General features: G+C 51.8%; 1 long non-coding RNA gene across 1 annotated transcript in view; it reads left to right on the top strand.

Moving 5' to 3' along the window:
• Positions 1 to 17868, top strand: part of LOC146786205 (uncharacterized) — a 198272-nt gene extending 180404 nt beyond the window's left edge. Inside the window, exons 2-3 of the long non-coding RNA XR_014970575.1 lie at positions 9547 to 9696; positions 17746 to 17868. This is a non-coding gene — a long non-coding RNA (uncharacterized LOC146786205). The remainder of the gene's footprint in view (positions 1 to 9546; positions 9697 to 17745) is intronic.
• The last annotated feature ends 611 nt before the right edge of the window (positions 17869 to 18479 follow it).

The following is an 18479-nucleotide window of genomic DNA, read 5'->3' as shown; positions in this document are numbered from 1 at the left end:
TCCCAGTCGTCAGTACCCCTTTTGAGCGGGTAGGAATCGACATCGTGGGACCACTAGACCCCAAGAACGCCCAGGGCCACCGGTTCATCCTCGTCCTGGTGGATCATGCCACCCGTTACCCCGAAGACATCCCTCTCCGCACCGTGACGGCCCCCGTGGTAGGCCGGGCCTTGATGGGGATCTTCTCCCGCGTGGGGTTCCCCTGCGAAGTCGTGAGTGACCGGGGTACGAACTTCATCTCCAGATACATGAGGTCCCTCTGGCAGCAGTGCGGAGTATCATACAAGTTCACCACCCCGTACCACCCCCAAGGGAATGGCCTAGTCGAGCGCTTTAACAAAACACTGAAAAGAATGATCATGGGCCTCGAGGAACCCCTACGCCGGAGGTGGGACGTCCTCCTCCCATGCCTCCTGTTCGCCTACCGGGAGGTTCCACAAAAATCCCTGGGGTTCAGCCCATTCGAACTGCTATATGGACACCCCGTCCGGGGACCCCTGAGCCTGGTCAAGGAGGGTTGGGAAACGACTCCCCGGGGGACCCCTCCGGATGTGTTCCGATACATCTTGGCGCTCCGCAACCAGACCCGGAAACTCCGAGAACTCACAGAGGCGAACCTCGATGTTAGCCAGGAAGAGATGAAGCGCTGGTATGACGAGAATGCTACGCTGGTCGAGTTTCAGCCGGGCCAACAAGTCTGGGTCATGGCCCCGGTGAAACCCTGCGCCCTCCAAGATAAATGGACTGGACCCTTCAAGGTGGTCGAGCGGAAGAGCCAAGTCACCTATCTCATCGATGTGCAGTCCCCGCGGAACCCCCTCCGGGTTCTCCACGTGAACCGCCTCAAACCCCACTTTGTAAGGACGGAATTGAGTTTACTCCTGGCCACCGACAATGGGGCCGAAGAAGACACCGAGCCCCTTCCAGACCCCCTGGGGGCGAAAGAGACCGATGGTTCCGTGGAGGGGGTGAGACTATCAACCACCCTCACAGCCCAACAGTCCGACGACTGCCGCCAGCTACTAAGGCAGTTCGTGGACCTCTTCTCCCTAACCCCTGGGGTCACCAACTGGTGTGTCCACGACGTGAACACTGGCGACAGCCCGCCAGTGAGACACCGGGCCTACCGGGTCCCTGATCGGGTCCGAACCTGCATCCAGACCGAGGTAGCGAAGATGCTGGGCCTCGGGGTGATTGAACCCTCCGACAGCCCCTGGGCCAGCCCGGTAGTCCTGGTTCCGAAAGCGGCTACCCCGGGTGTCGCCCCCGAGCTGAGGTTTTGCGTGGACTACCGAGGACTCAATGCGGTCACCCGAGCGGACGCTCACCCTATCCCCCGTGCCGACAAGCTCATTGACCGCCTCGGGGCCGCTCGCTACCTCAGCACCTTGACCTAACTAGTGGATACTGGCAGATTGCCCTCACCGAGGGAGCCAAGGAGCGCTCCGCCTTCTCCACCCCGGATGGGCACTACCGCTTTAGGGTGATGCCGTTTGGAATGAAGAATGCCCCGGCCACCTTCCAGCGGCTGGTGAACAGGGTCCTGGCCGGACTAGAGGGGTTCAGCGCAGCATACCTCGACGATATAGCGGTATTCAGCTCCCAATGGACCGAGCACCTCCAGCACCTCCGACAAGTCCTGCTGGCTCTGCGCCGGGCCGGCCTCACCATCAAAGCCAGCAAATGTCAAATTGGGCACGGCTCCTTAACCTATCTGGGGCACCAGGTGGGAAGCGGGCAGGTCGCCCCCCTCCAGCCGAAGATCGATGCCATCTTGTCCTGGGAACCCCCCACGACCCAAACGGAAGTCCGGGCCTTCCTGGGCCTCACCGGTTACTACCGAAGGTTTATTAAGAACTATGGCAGCATCGCAGGCCCCCTCACAGAACTAACCTCCAAAAAACACCCCAAGAAAGTACACTGGACTCCCTCCTGCCAGAAGGCGTTCGACACCCTAAAAGCCGCCATGTGTGCGGCTCCGGTGCTCAAAGCACCCGACTACGCCCAGGAGTTTGTGGTCCAGACGGACGCCTCGGAACACGGCATCGGGGCAGTCCTCTCCCAGTTCGACGACAAAGGCATAGATCGGCCCATAGCCTTCATCAGCCGAAGGTTGCTGCCCCGAGAACAGCGGTGGAGCACAATTGAAAGAGAGACCTTCGCAGTAGTCTGGGCCCTCAAAAAGCTACGGCCCTACCTGTTCGGAACACACTTCCGAGTACAAACGGATCACCGACCCTTGCGGTGGTTGATGCAGATGCGAGGGGAAAACCCCAAGCTGCTACGCTGGTCCATCTCCCTCCGGGGGATGGATTTCACGGTGGAACATCGCCCCGGGGCGGACCACGCCAACGCGGACGGCCTGTCCCGATTCTTCCGCTTCAGCGAGGAGAACCCCCAAGTGGATGGGTAGTTCTCCCCGCCTTTCAGCTGGGGGGGCACGTGTGAGACCGGCCTCGTGGCGTGGGCCCTCCCGACCAGCAAGCTACCCTGCAACCATGCCGAACCTCGATGATACAGCCTCCCGGCCCCCGTGGGCCAACATCCCGAGGGCCGGCCAGATCCCCAACACACATGCGCGGCCGAGGGAGAGCGAAACCCCCCCAAACCAGACCGAGAGGCGCCAATCCTGTCACACCTCTGGTCTCTTCCCCGAGGGAGGTTTCGATCGACCACCAGGCTTCCGGGGAGCAGGCGCCTCGCCCGCTGGGTGTCTGGAGTCCCTCCCGGACCCACCTGAACAGATCAAAGGGCCGAGCGACAGGAAACCCCGACACACCGCCCCGAGGCACCAGACCCCTCTCCGCGAGGACTCCGGACTTCAAAGAGGAGGGGAGTATAACACGGGGTGCTGAAGGGACGAGAGCAGAGAAGACCTGGACTGACGAGAGCCTGCTGACTTGGTCGCGGCTCGATCGCTCCCCGAACCGAAGAACTCTGAACCATCTGAGCCCTGCTGACGCTGTCGCGGCTCCCCGAACTCTGAACCATCTGAGCCCTGCTGACGCTGTCGCGGCTCCCCGAACTCTGAACCATCTGAGCCCTGCTGACGCTGTCGCGGCTCCCCGAACTCTGAACCATCGGAGCCCTGCTGACGCCGTCGCGGCTCCCCGAACTACGAACCTCCGGTGCCTGCTGAGTGACTCGCGGCCCGCTCCTCCAAGAGAAACGGCAGAGATTGCCGAGAGAAGCAACATCCCCTCAGCTCGAGGATTGAGAGCTGTGCGCCGGATACTTCGCAGAGACACTGATTCAAAGACTGTCCCGCTACCCCTTTCCCCTCATCACGAGATCGCTGCTGCTTGTGGCATCAATTCTGCACCTGCCTTCCGGATCATAAAGATCCCTGACAACTAACGATAAAAGTCTATTGTCTTACAACGAATTACTGTGTGGTGTCCCTCTATCCGAAGAGAGTAAGCGCAGCGTGTGCGATCCTAGGTACGAGACCCTTCCAGGAAGGGCCTCCCCGCTCTTGCTCGGCCTAACTCTGGGAAAGGTGGGCCTCCGGGTGGTCAGGAACGCATTCCGTAGCCTCCCCGGGGAACGCCTTCCAACAGGGAACCTACCAAACCCACACATTTCTGAAAACTAGACACCCGGGGGATTCCAGGGAGGTATGGCTTGCGTGGATCCCCCAACGTTCCTTACCCAGAATGCCCTGCAAACCTCAAATTTAGCTGAAAAAATCACCCTTTTAACACATTTTTGTGTGGGAAAGTTGTGGCATCACCGGGCTGACACAAATTTCCTACCACCCAGCGTTCCCCCGGGTCTCCCGATAAAAACGGTGCCTCACTCGTGTGGGAGGCCCAAGTACCCGCGACAGGCAAGGCCCCAAAACGTATTCAGGCGACATGAAAATTGCCTACCTCAAAACGACCTGGTTTTGCAAAGGGGGTCACCTGGGTTTTTGGCCCGGTGCTCGGCGGCCACCTAAGGGAACCTACCAAACCCACACATTTCTGAAAACTAGACACCCGGGGGATTCCAGGGAGGTATGGCTTGCGTGGATCCCCCAACGTTTCCTTACCCAGAATGCCCTGCAAACCTCAAATTTAGCTGACAAAAATCGCCTTTTTCACACATTTTTGTGTGGGAAAGTTGGGGCATCACCGGGCTGACACAAATTTCCTACCACCCAGCGTTCCCCCGGGTCTCCCAATAAAAACGGTGCCTCACTCGTGTGGGAGGCCCAAGTACCCGCGACAGGCAAGGGCCCAAAACGTATTGAGGCGACATGAAAATTGCCTACCTCAAAACGACCTGGTTTTGCAAGGGGGGTCACCTGGGTTTTTGGCCCGGTGCTCGGCGGCCACCTAGGGGAACCTACCAAACCCACACATTTCTGAAAACTAGACACCCGGGGGATTCCAGGGAGGTATGGCTTGTGTGGATCCCCCAACGTTTCCTAACCCAGAATGCCCTGCAAACCTCAAATTTAGCTGAAAAAATCGCTTTTTTCACACATTTTTGTGTGGGAAAGTTGGGGCATCACCGAGCTGACACAAATTTCCTACCACCCAGCGTTCCCCCGGGTCTCACAATAAAAACGGTGCCTCACTCGTGTGGGAGGCCCAAGTACCCGCGACAGGCAAGGGCCCAAAACGTATTGAGGCGACATGAAAATTGCCTACCTCAAAACGACCTGGTTTTGCAAGGGGGTTCACCTGGGTTTTTGGCCCGGTGCTCAGCGGCCACCTAGGGGAACCTACCAAACCCACACATTTCTGAAAACTAGACACCTGGGGGATTCCAGGGAGGTATGGCTTGCGTGGATCCCCCAACGTTTCCTTACCCAGAATGCCCTGCAAACCTCAAATTTAGCTGAAAAAATCACCTTTTTCACACATTTTTGTGTGGGAATGTTGTGGCATCATCGGGCTGAAACAAATTTCCTACCACCCAGCGTTCCCCCGGGTCACCCGATAAAAATGGTGCCTCACTCGTGTGGGAGGCCCAAGTACCCGCGACTGGCAAGGGCCCAAAACGTATTGAGGCGACATGAAAATTGCCTACCTCAAAACGACCTGGTTTTGCAAGGGGGTCACCTGGGTTTTTGGCCCGGTGCTCGGCGGCCACCTAGGGGAACCTACCAAACCCACACATTTCTGAAAACTCGACACCCGGGGGATTCCAGGGAGGTACGGCTTGTGTGGATCCCCCAACGTTTCCTTACCCAGAATTCCCTGCAAACCTCAAATTTAGCTGAAAACATCACCTTTTTCACAAATTTTTGTGTGGGAAAGTTGAGGCATCATCGGGCTGACACAAATTTCCTACCACCCAGCGTTCCCCCGGGTCTCCCGATAAAAACGGTGCCTCACTCGTGTGGGAGGCCCAAGTACCCGCGACAGGCAAGGGCCCGAAACGTATTGAGGCGACATGAAAATTGCCTACCTCAAAACGAACTTGTTTTGCAAGGGGGGTCACCTGGGTTTTGGCCCGGTGCCCAGTGGCCACGTAGGGGAACCTACCAAACCCACACATTTCTGAAAACTAGACACCCGGGGGATTCCAGGGAGGTATGGCTTGCATGGTGGATCCCCCAACGTTTCCTTACCCAGAATGCCCTGCAAACCTCAAATTTAGCTGAAAACATCACCTTTTTCACACATTTTTGTGTGGGAAAGTTGAGGCATCACCGGGCTGACACAAATTTCCTACCACCCAGCGTTCCCCCGGGTCTCCCGATAAAAACGGTGCCTCACTCGTGTGGGAGGCCCAAGTACCCGCGACAGGCAAGGCCCCAAAACGTATTGAGGCGACATGAAAATTGCCTACCTCAAAACGACCTGGTTTTGCAAGGGGGTCACCTGGGTTTTTGGCCCGGTGCTCAGCGGCCACCTAGGGGAACCTACCAAACCCACACATTTCTGAAAACTAGACACCCGGGGGATTCCAGGGAGGTATGGCTTGCGTGGATCCCCCAACGTTCCCTTACCCAGAATGCCCCGCAAACCTCAAATTTAGCTGAAAACATCACCTTTTTCACACATTTTTGTGTGGGAAAGTTGAGGCATCACCGGGCTGACACAAATTTCCTACCACCCAGCGTTCGTACAGTTGAATAAAGATGCCCCCGTGGTCTCCCCTACTGTGGCCTCTTCTCTTTCTTTGGAGGAGTTTACGGTGATATTTCAGCGCGCTTTCCAGCAACGCGCTTCTGGGGTCCCCGCATCGTCAAGTGGTCTGGTTTTCGCTGGTCTCTGCTGCGGCGGAATTCTCTTGTTTCCAAGTAATTAGATGAACCAGTATCCACCTCCAGGTCCGGGAGAAGAGAAGGCGGCGTTGGAGTTATTACTCCACTTTGGGTGGTATGGACCGCCATTCCTACCCCCGCCGGATGGATTCCTGAAACCTTGGGGGTTGATGCGGCTGGGGACCTAGGGGGACGCCTTATTTCCAGTACTTTGAAAGCAGGAAATTGGTCTTGGTGACATCGTGGTGCCCTGCATTCCGCGCAATCATTGGATTTTCCACCCCTTACCTACCTGGACAAACAACAGCATTCTGGGAACTGTGGTTCACAGGCACCGTGTGAGCTGCAGCAGGTGAGCGAAAGGCAATTGCTTTGGGGGTGGAGCGGATCACAACTAATCATCTTGTGGCAGGACATTGAAATGCACGAAGTCAATCACACCTCCTGAACACTGTTGGCGCTGAAGAAGGCTAATCCAGCCGAAATGCATTCGCCGTTGTCGTACAGTTGAATAAAGATGCCCCCGTGGTCTCCCCTACTGTGGCCTCTTCTCTTTCTTTGGAGGAGTTTACGGTGATATTTCAGCGCGCTTTCCAGCAACGCGCTTCTGGGGTCCCCGCATCGTCAAGTGGTCTGGTTTTCGCTGGTCTCTGCTGCGGCGGAATTCTCTTGTTTCCAAGTAATTGGATGAACCAGTATCCACCTCCAGGTCCGGGAGAAGAGAAGGCGGCGTTGGAGTTATTACTCCACTTTGGGTTGTATGGACCGCCATTCCTACCCCCGCCGGATGGATTCCTGAAACCTTGGGGGTTGATGCGGCTGGGGACCCAGGGGGACGCCTTATTTCCAGTACTTTGAAAGCAGGAAATTGGTCTTGGTGACATCGTGGTGCCCTGCATTCCGCGCAATCATTGGATTTTCCACCCCTTACCTACCTGGACAAACAACAGCATTCTGGGAACTGTGGTTCACAGGCACCGTGTGAGCTGCAGCAGGTGAGCGAAAGGCAATTGCTTTGGGGGTGGAGCGGATCACAACTAATCATCTTGTGGCAGGACATTGAAATGCACGAAGTCAATCACACCTCCTGAACACTGTTGGCGCTGAAGAAGGCTAATCCAGCCGAAATGCATTCGCCGTTGTCGTACAGTTGAATAAAGATGCCCCCGTGGTCTCCCCTACTGTGGCCTCTTCTCTTTCTTTGGAGGAGTTTACGGTGATAGTTTTAAAGAATGTACAGTTTTGCTAGGTTTGCCTACGTGCCAACTGCGCTAGAGCCCAAAATCCACAGGTATGCAAATTGCTAAAAAAAAATCGGAGCCCAGTGGGCTTTCTGCTGCCCTGGGGGGGAATCGGGGAAGGGGGTTTCATCCTGATATGCCCCTAAAGGGGCAGAAAGACTGTGGCTATTTTTTGTGGGGGTGGGGGCATTGGTATGACCATTTTGGGCAGCCCCCACCCCCACGCATAAAAAAAGCCTGCATACTCGCTGGCGCCTACTGGGCTTTCTGTCCCCCCAGGGGGCAGATCAGGGGCCACTGCCACCATCTGCCCTCCCGGGGGGGGGCAGAAAGACTGGAATTTCTCTGGGGGTGGGGTGGGGTATTGTCATGCCCATTTTGGGGAGCCCCTACCCCTACACTAATAAAACAAAAAAATCCATGGTTTCTAGTGGGCATTCTGCGCCCCCAGGGGGGGCCAGATTGGGGGCTACAGCTCCCATCTGCCTCCTGGGGGGCAGAAAGACTGACATTTTTGTGGGGGGGAGAATGGGGGCATTGGCGTGCCCGTTTCGGGCAGCCCACACCCTAAAAACAATTGCGCAAAAAAAATCCCTGGTGTTTAGTGAGCTTTCTGCCCCCCCAAAGGGGCAGATTAGGGGCCAATGCCCCATCTGACCCCCGGGGGGCAGAAAGACTGTAATAATTGGGGGGTGGGGTGGGGTGGGGGTATGGGCCTGCCCGTTTTGGGCAGCCCCCACCCCTATTTTTTTATTTTAACAATTCCCTGGTGTCTAGTGGGATTTTTGCCCCCCCCCGGAGGAGCATATTGGGGGCCGATGCCCCATCTGCCCCCCAGGGGGGGCAGAAAGGCTGTAATGGTGGTGGGTGGGTGGGGGCATTGGCGTGCCCGTTGCGGGCAGCCCCCACCCTAAAAATAAAAATAAAAATGAATCCCTGGTGTTTAGTGGGCATTCTGCCCCCCCGGAGGGGCAGATTAGGGGCCAATGCCCCATCTTCCCCCCGGGGGGGCAGAAAGACTGTAGTAATTGGGGGGGGCATGGGCCTGCCCGTTTTGGGCAGCCCCCACCCCTATTTTTTTTTATACAAAACTTCCCTGGTGTCTAGTGGGCTTTTTACCCCCCCGGGGGGCCAGATTGGGGGCTAATGCCCCCATCTGCCCCCCAGGGGGGGCAAAAAGACAAAATTTCCCAAAAATAAACAGGGGGGAGCAAAGGCCCTTGTCCAAGGGGCCGCTCCCTCCTCCCTGGTGGCTAGTGGGTGGATCCCTGCTTGGGGATCGCCCTCCTGTGGTGATCCCCAAGCAGGGATCCACTGGGAGTACCATTGGAAAGGGGAGATTCTCCCCTTTCATACAATACCTCCCCTGTCTTTCTACGTGCTCAGGGGGCTGAGATAGCCCCCTGAGCACGTACAAAGTGAAACCTGAAATGAGCCACTTGGCTCATTTCAGTTTCACTTTCACTGTAATGACGTCGGCGCGACGTGCGCGCCGATCGTCATTACAGTGAAAGGGGGGGGGCCTCGGGTGCTGGGGAAGCTCTTCCCCAGCTCCCGAGGCTATTTTCGCAGAAAGGGAATCCCTCTGGTGCCCGCACCAGAGGGATTTCCTAGGGTATGCCTCATCACGAGCTGGACTCGTCATGGGCACAGCGCGACTGTGCTCCATGACGAGTCCAGCTCGTCATGGGCATACAAGGGGTTAAATGTTCAGGCTTGGAATTAACCAGAGTTGTAGGTGTGTTAGGCATTTTACCAAGAGCATCCCGGCTCTTTTTTCTATCTTCAGGGCTATCTCACAAAGTACTTCTACACTGCTTAAGTGCAACGAGTTGTCTAGGTCATTTTGCTGTCACTAGATAAAGTATAAAATAAGCAAGTAGCAGCTAGAGAAGATTTATCAATATACATCAGTTGATATCACTCTGTCCAGCCAATTTGGTTGTAGATTTGCAATGTAAATCGCTAAAATCTTTTAAAATCTCTAAAGCCCTAATAAATCCTAATAAGATTATAGTTATAGATCCATAAATCAATTGACATTTGCCAATGTAAGTGACAGCCATACAGACTAACCCCATTAATGGCCACATGCATTTACAGGTGTTATTACGTCCTCCGCTCACACCTGGAAGCAGCAGAGACGTACAAGTATGACCATGATGCGCAGACTGAACATTGGGCAGGAGAACATGGAGAACCGAATACAAGAGGAGGCAGAACACATGATAGAGTTCCTCACCGCCCAGGAAGGTTGGTATATGGATCAATTAGATATGTCCATTTCAGAAATTCTTAAAATGTTCAGAATACTGATTTGCATCAAACACTTTTCTGGATCATTTAGAACAGTGGCTCTTAACCTCTGGACATCTGTGGACCCACAATTAATCATTATTATAATCCTGGGACACTATTAATGAGCCAGGGACCCCGGGCCTAACCATTTTCCATGGCTGGAACTGCAAAACAATAGACAAAAAAACCCAGAAACAAAAATTCATAAAACAAATACACAAATGATTAAATGTATTATATAATTGACTAAAAAATATAAAAACAAAAACAAAATGTTGAGTTTAATAGGAAGGTTTGAGCTTCTCTAAATTCAATTGAGGCCACTCATCGTCCATAATTCTGTTTACAGATGCACTGCTCCCACTGTCACGGGCCCGACACCTGAATTAATCTGTCTGGGTATTTTTAGGTCCACACTTCTAGGTCTTCACAGTCCTTGTTTGCCAGAGATAAGGGCAACCCCTTCCAGGAGCCATGTTGCCACCGCAGCTCTCCTTGTACAAGCCAGTCCATCGGGGGGGGCGGTGATTCACTCCCACTGTGTGCTATTTATATACTAAATAAAGCTCTGTTTGTTTATATTTACAAGCAGTACTCTCAGGGGCACAAAGTGTTGTTTGCAGTACTTAAGGACACGTATATGTAAATTAACGTAATTACGAGGTTTTCTGCTGGTGTTAAACCTCCGTACATGACTGGGCTGCCACATTACCAAAATGGGAATGACACCTTACTTAATCTCTACCCCCTCTCCATCCGCATGTCGGTCGTTTTTGTTGCTCTCTAACAGTTGATCTGTTTTTGGTTATGTCCATCCAGAATGAAATGTAAGCCTGTACCATATCTTTGTTAATATGGTGCAGTGTTATGCTTGCTAAGTTGCCGATAGAAGTGTTAAGATAATAATGGCAACGTTTACATGTGCCATTTAGTTGAGAATATCAGTCTAATTATACAGATAACCTTTTTTAAAAATAGTGTCTTAGTGTCTACAAAGTTATCTATAGTGGGTTGCAGAGGAAGTGCTCTTGGACGGTGGGGTGCGTGGGACGGTGGATTGGGGCGGGGGGAGGGGAAAAGTAGGAGGTAGTAGATTCACATATAAAATGGGAAGATGGAGGGGCATGGCTACGGGGCCAAAGATGGCAGACGCGTGAGCGGAGAGCCCTGCATCTGCCTAAGCAATTATCCTGTTGATCGTTGAATCCGCCCGGACCCAGGGGCGCTCCGCGGTGGGCCGGACACTCGGGAACCACGCGCAACTCTGATGGTGTGTCCCGAATACGCTACCGAGGCCTGCAGGAGGATTGCGACAGTGTGGAGGCGGTAATTGCAAATGGCGGCCTGAGGATCGCTGGTGGACTGGGCCTCGGCCGAAGCTGCTTGTACCGGCTGTCTAAAGAACCGGAATGCTGCACTGCTGACTCAAGGGAGCGACAGTAGGAGGAGGTCTCATCTCGCAATTTCGTCAGTGCCATGACTGAGTTTGCGGCCTGGGAGACACCTGGCCTCGAGGTACGATCCGCCCATTTGCTGCTGCGGTGAGATTACGATCGGAGCAGTGTTGGGCCCCAGATATTGATGCAGTGAACGGGGGGCACTCAGTGGGAAGCACACCGGTCCTGATCTGCAGCGGGTGCACAAATCTGCTGCAGGGGTGTACCTCTGTGGCCAGGACCTGGGATGGGTGCAAGTACCCGGAGGAGAACGGGTCAAAGGTGGATTGGTGAGCGTCAACTTTGGGTGGCACACCGCAGGTGGGGTGGTGTATCCTGGCTGCAACATACCATCATAACCCAGTCAGTGAACGGTGAATGGTGCTGGGCTCCTTACTTATATGAAGCATGGTTCACCCCGCATGAACCTCCCTGACCTGCCTGGACTAACTGGTTGCCGGGAAGTGAAGCGTGCAGAAAGGCTGTCCTTTCATGGTGCAACAACTGGTTCATCAGAGCTTGCAAGTAACAGATAGGCCACTGCTGTGAAGCACTTTGTCCTGTAATAGTGGACAGCCTCGATGACTGCGTGGAGTCCCTTATGTGCAGATGTGCCTCCAAGATAGCTGATTGTACTGTGTGGATTTGGTGCTGGGGAAGCCGCATAATGCCTTACTGCGGATAAGGGAGTACTGAAGTTGCACCTGAGAATGCCGCCGCTGGGTTTGCTGTCAGCGCCTGTCAATGCTCCATGGTGGGTAGGCGCTTCAGAGACTTTGGGGTTGGTCGATGCCTGCTTGTGCCACTCCCACAGGAATGGATAGTGACGATCGATGGTGCTCTGGCCACCCCTGTACTGCCCGAGAATAGTTACTTACTACCTAGCGGTGTAAACGGATCCTGGAGTGCACGGACCGGATAGTTGAGTGGCGGCGACTTGCGGCACTGGCGAGTACTTCGGGCCCCCCTGGGGAACAACGCCTTCAACCCCGCACAAGGGCCCGCACCGCATCACAAATGGGGAAACCTAGAGGGAAACAAGTCGGTCCACCTCAAGACCAAGAGGAGAGTGCCTCTAGTCATGTACCGACAGACGATACCAGTGACCAACAGGAAATACCCCTCCAACAACAAATCACAAAGATTCTGGATGCCATTGCCGATACTAAGGCAACCTTACATCAAGATATAAGCAAGGTTGCAATGGGCCTGGGTCTGCTAAGAGCTGAACATGCAAAATTATTGGACAGAGTGAAACAAACGGAAATGACTCTAGAAACGATCACACCGGCGCAACAAGCCCTCACTTCACTAGTAGGGGACTTATCCGCCAGAGTTAATGTACTAGAACAACGGGCGGAGGATGCGGAAGGGCGCAATCGAAGAAAAAATGTGAGAGTGCTCGGTCTGCCGGAAGAAGTTGAAGGAACGAACATGGTTCATTACCTAGAGACATGATTGCGAGACGTCGTGGCGCAAGAAGGTTTATCACAATTCTACATGCTGGAACGTGCACATCGGGAGCCGGCTAGACCCCCCGCGCCAGGGTGACCACCTCGTGCCACAGTGGCTAGATTGCTCCACTTCCGGGACAGGGATCTGCTATTGAAAAAAGCTCAAACTGACGGACCCTACATGGTGGAAAATCGTAAAGTGTCCTTGTTTCCGGACTATACAATGGAAGTGCAAAGACGCCGCACTTCCTTCCTGGAAGTGAAATGTGCACTGCGTGATGAGGGGATCCAATAAGCACGGATGGCCTGGGACTGGATTGAGGCCTACAAAACAGAAGGTGCTCTTAAATCGCACAATGGACACCAGTCGGTAGTATGCATCCAAGAGAAACACCTGCGGAGAAGACAGAGGCGGAAGACAACGACGACACCAAGCCCTTCTCAGAGAGCACTAGAGAGAGCAGAGGCACTGGCAGCTGTGTCAGCCGTGATGCGTAGCAGGGAAGCCTCATTGGACAGAGACTCGGAGGCTAAGTATGGAACTGAGAACTCTGAGACAGATACCTGCCGAGCGGTTCTGTACCTGTGGTGACTCCTAGATCTGCTGATGACCTCCTGGATAAGTGACATTTTATTTTTTCTTACTTTGTGTTGTTGCAATATTGGGGGACTCCTGGGTAGGCTTCTGGGTGGGGCCCCTGGGCGGGGCTGGAATGGCCCATTAGGCTGTGAAGCTATGTTGGATTGGTAATTGTTGGCTAAGCTTTCGTGGACCACGCTCCCCTGCAGGAACTAGTGCGAGTAGCCTTGTTCCTTGACTGTTTGTTGTGAGTAACTGTTATGCAGTATTACTTTAAGTTTGGGCAGCTGACAGTTGTCAGACCACTCTTGGGTTGGCGAGTTGCACAGTTGGGATTTGTTTTCTACAGCAGATGGTCTGCAAGGTTTGTGCGGGTGGCGGGGATGGGGGGGAGGAGGGCGTGTGTCACACAGACGGATGGCAGTACACACTGATCGGGCTGAGGAATATAAATTCCTGATGTGGAATATCAGGGGCATGGGTTCACCCTCCGAACGTTAAAGTATCCTGATTTACATTAAACGCAGGGGAGCCCACATTGCACTGTTACAAGAGACTCATCTTTCTGAGATAGATGTCACCAGACTTCGACGCAGATGGCGAGGGCAATTATATGCAACTGCTTATTCGGCCTTTGTGTGGGGAACGCTGAAATGGATTCGCCCAGGTGTCCCCTTCTCCCTTAGTTGGAAACTCATAGATGTGGAGGGGAGGTTTGTATTCATCTCCGGCGTGTTACATGGGAAGGAGATAACAGTGGGTAGTGTTTATGTCCCTAATCGGGACCAGCTTCCCTTTTTGGACCGTTTATCATGTAAGCTGGCAGGAATATCTTGTGACAACCTGATAGTGGGAGGAGATTTCAATTGTGTGTGGGACGTGGGTTGGGATAGATCCACCCCTCCACTCATGGGTACCTTGGCCGTCAATACTGCAAAGGGTGTTAGGAGTTGGGCTACTGGGTGGGAACTGCTGGATATATGGAGATTACAAAATACGCAGCTCAGAGACTACTCTTACTATTCACCTTTATATGACTTACACACTAGGTTGGATATGTTCCTCTGCTCTGCTGTACTGTCGAATATGATGGCGGGAGCTAAATACCTGGGTCGATCCCTGTCAGATCATAGCCCCCTGCTACTGCGATTCACGACCCCTACCCAGAAAAGACGCCCATACCTTTATGAGGCTTGACCTGGTGTTGATGGATGATGGTTTTTGCCAGCTTCTTTCGGCAACACTGGAACATTATTTTACAGACAACCACGGTACGGCCAGCTTTCCGTTAGTCGAATGGGAGGCCATGAAGGTGGTGACCCGAGGGCACTGCCTGTGGCAGAAGACGGGACTCAGGAAGATGGTGACACAGGAATTAGCTGATCTAGAGGGTACAATACTGACACTTGACAGGAAAATAGCAGGAGGGTCTAGATCGCACGGTAAATTGGCACAAGTGAAAAGCCTCTATAACTCTACCTTGGATAGATTGAGAGCTTTGGATTTTAAAACATATCAAACGAGACAACACATGGAGGGAGGTAAAGCTGGACGATTATTGGCCTGGTTGAATAAACCAGAGAGCAGAGGTACACCTATTCCCAGTGTAACTGATGAGCAAGACCAGATACTTTCCACTCCAAGGGCTATTAATATGGCTTTTAGAGCTTATTACGAGACTCTTTGCGGATTACCGGGAGTGATTCGGGATGGCGATCTGCCGTCATATCTCGTTGGACTGCAGCTTCCAAGAATAGAACGAGGTTCGGAAAATTCGTTAGCATCGCCAGTCACAGTGGGCGAAATCAGGAAGGCAATTAGAGAGATGGCTAGGGGGAAAACGCCGGGTCCGGATGGCCTGCCTGCTGAATTCTATGCCACATATGTGGATATTTTAGCCCCAAAGCTGAAAAAGATGTATGCAATTGCGCTAAACGACCAGCAACTGCCACCCTCTCTCAGAGAGGCGCTGGTGATACCCCTGCCAAAGGCCAAACATGCTCATGCCCGCTTGACGGAGTTTAGACCATTGTCCATGTTAAATATGGATTTTAAAATATTGAGCAACGCGTTGGCCAACCGGCTTTTGCCTCATATGCGACACCTGGTTCATGTGAACCAAAATGGCTTTATTCCCACAAGATCTACCTCCATAATTATTAGGAGATTGTTCCATGTGATGTTCCAGCCAGAGATAGGCGATTTCCCAGATGATGTGGTGGTGGTGATCGACTTAGAGAAAGCTTTTGATTCCATACGCTGGGATTTTCTATTGGCATGTATGGAGAGCATGCGGATGGGGGAGGGGTGACTGAAATGGGTTCGCCTTTTGTATACGCAGCCGCGGGCACGTGTACCTACGGGACCTGTGATATCATCACCATACCCTATCCATAGGGGCACCAGGCAGGGCTGCCCCCTCTCGCCATTGCTTTTTGAACTGGCGACGGAACCCCTGGCGGTGTGATTTAGACAAGAAGAGGGTAGATTGGGGATACCTCTTGATGGGACCTCACATATTATCTCGCTCTATGCCGATGATGTGTTAATATAGAGATGGCCACAGCGAGATCCATACGGTGCTATGCATATTTGAGGAATTTGCGGAACTTTCCTGCTTACACCTGAATCCCCCAAAAACTTTTGTGTTCCTGCTTCAATCTACTCCTCTTATGTGGCCAGCTTTCCCACCCAACCTAAGTTTGGCATCGGTCTCCTTTAAATACTTGGGGATACAGATTTATCGTACGCAAACCGACCTCTCTGAGGGTAACCTAGCGGGCGTCCTGAGAAGGCTTCGAGCGAATGTAGCCTTTTGGCGCACAGTTAAACTCCCAGTCAAGGCTAGAGTAGCATTGTCTAAAATGGTGATATTGCCGGAACTTTTGTATTACTTTGTCAACCTACCGGTAATAATTGCCAAACACTGGTTTAGAACTCTGGATGAGATACGGGATGGGGGTCGTCACAGAGTATCACTGGAGACTATAAAACTTCCTTTAATGAGTGTGGGATTGGGGGCCCCAGGGGTTCTGCTTTTCGTGGCAGTGACTTGCTGGGATCGATGCATAGCACGCTCCAAGGGAACCATGCTTTACGCACCAAGTATTCCGCTTACAGGCATCCCCAGGCGGGAATAGGTCCCCCCCTCACTGGGCGACAATTGGTGGGTTGGGGAGAGGCGGGAATACGGTCTATCGGTGACTGTTATGTAAATGTAAATGTAAATGTTATAGAGACGGGGAATTACTCTCATTGAATGAGTTTTTGGAATACCACAAACTTCCACCAGGGCAATTTTTAAACTACCATAAACTTAGAGGGGCAATGACAGAATTATGGGGTATAGCCGGGAATGAAACCAGGCACCCATCAGTCCTTACAGGCACTGTTAACTTTAGTTTCAGCAGGGCATTTGATAAAGTGGTTGTATTTGGCAATATGGGAATCAGCACCACACTCTTTGCCCAGACTGTTAGAGAGATGGGAGAATACGTTGAACAGAAAATTGACTGAGAAGGAATGGGACACTACTTTTAAGTTCATACATTTTAACATTCTCCACAGAACCTACCTTACTCCACACAGGTTAAATGTAATCTATGGGAGGGAGGATCAGGCCTGTTCCAGGTGCTCACAATTGGATGCAGACTTTGACCATACGTTACGGTCCTGTGACAGACTGGCGGATTTCTGGCAGAGGATTGTAGACACGCTTAATAAGGTCTTGACCAGAACTCTAGAGTGTTACCCAGAGATATGCCTACTTGGATTGTTCCCGAGACCCAAAGCATGCAAAATTGGAAATAGGTTTATTGACCTGGGTCTTGTCCTGGCCAAAAGAAGGCTAGCATTGGGCTGGAAGTCAAGGTATGCCCCGCTGGTGGTGGCCTGGGAGGAGGATCTCACGTGCTGGGTTAGGGCAGAAGAACAAGCTTTACTCCGGGAGGACAGGATTACTAAAAGGCGTACGCTGCTGGCTGAACCCTGGGCAGATGTAGTAAAGACATGGGAGGCACGACACACACCGAACCAGACCCCGATTTCAACCCTCACTGATTACGAAGGCTAACGAGGGACACCAGTTCAGATGCCATGGTTCCTCTTTTTACACCCATTCGTTTTGGGGCCTTTCCTCCCTCTCTCCCCCCCTCGCCTACTCCACTGTCACACACTGTTAGTGTTTTTTTTCAGCCAGACAGTGGCTCGTAAAAGGTGTGGACCTCTGGTGGGTTAGATTTCATTATAGTTGAATGTTTGTATTATTGGGTTTTCTTTTTATGGGTGGCATTTCTTTTATTGACTTAGCACTAGCTGAGAATACTAGACAGAAGACAGGTTGAAGTTCATAAAGCCAGGTAGGCATTTAAACAGCCACAGGAGTAGATGTTCAACTCCTCCCCACTGAACTGAATTTAATAATTCTAATTTATAGTAGTGAGGACCTGCCTCCAATGTAACTACTTATTTTGCGTGCAATGGAATGGATATATGATATTACGGCTCTGTATGACCTTTTTTTCTTGCCTTGCAGGTACTCGTTTGTGTTATTATGTTGGATGTCAACGATAAATACTGCACTATGTAAGATCGGGTATTATCTCAAGAACGACGTTGATTACTACATATACATATCCATATATATGCCAATAAAAAGATATTGAAAAAAAAATGGGAAGGTGAATCTAAATAATTAAATAAATATGTGCTGTATGTCCGGTGACACTACCTGCCACCCTACTGTTGCCGTATTCCGCTCCACTGCCATACAGCATTCCCTCTGCAAGCCACCAGTGGAACTTATCTAATTGTATGTGATTATTTTAACATAATGAACAGATATAACAAACAATTGAAACTTTTTTTTCTTTCTCAGAAAACTATTTTGTTTAGATTAAAAATTAAAAATGCCTAGAAGAACTGAAAAAAAAGGAAAGACAAAAAGGCCATCTACTTAAAGAAAAGTTAAAAATGCGGAGTACAAGTAAATGCGAGTACTACAAAAAGACTTTCTTCTGGTAAAGACACTAGACAATTATTTTAAAAAGTATTACGAACATTTAATGAAAATAACATCACACAAAGGAAAAAGAAGAATTTTTCAATTAAGGAGAAGCAGACTTCGGCTTCAAAATGCTAGAAAAGAAATCATGATAAGGAAAGAGTATTTGTTACCCGTAGACAAAAACAATTTCAAGAAATTTGTTAAAGACTTTTTCGAAATAGAGTAATTCAGAATTTAATAAAAGGATGCCGGAAATATAAAAA

The sequence above is a fragment of the Triturus cristatus genome, chromosome 11 (assembly GCF_964204655.1).
Source record: "Triturus cristatus chromosome 11, aTriCri1.1, whole genome shotgun sequence".
Classification (NCBI taxonomy): Eukaryota; Metazoa; Chordata; class Amphibia; order Caudata; family Salamandridae; genus Triturus; species Triturus cristatus.
The sequence above is the reverse complement of the archived record's forward strand: the minus strand, read 5'-3'. Positions and strand labels throughout refer to the sequence as shown.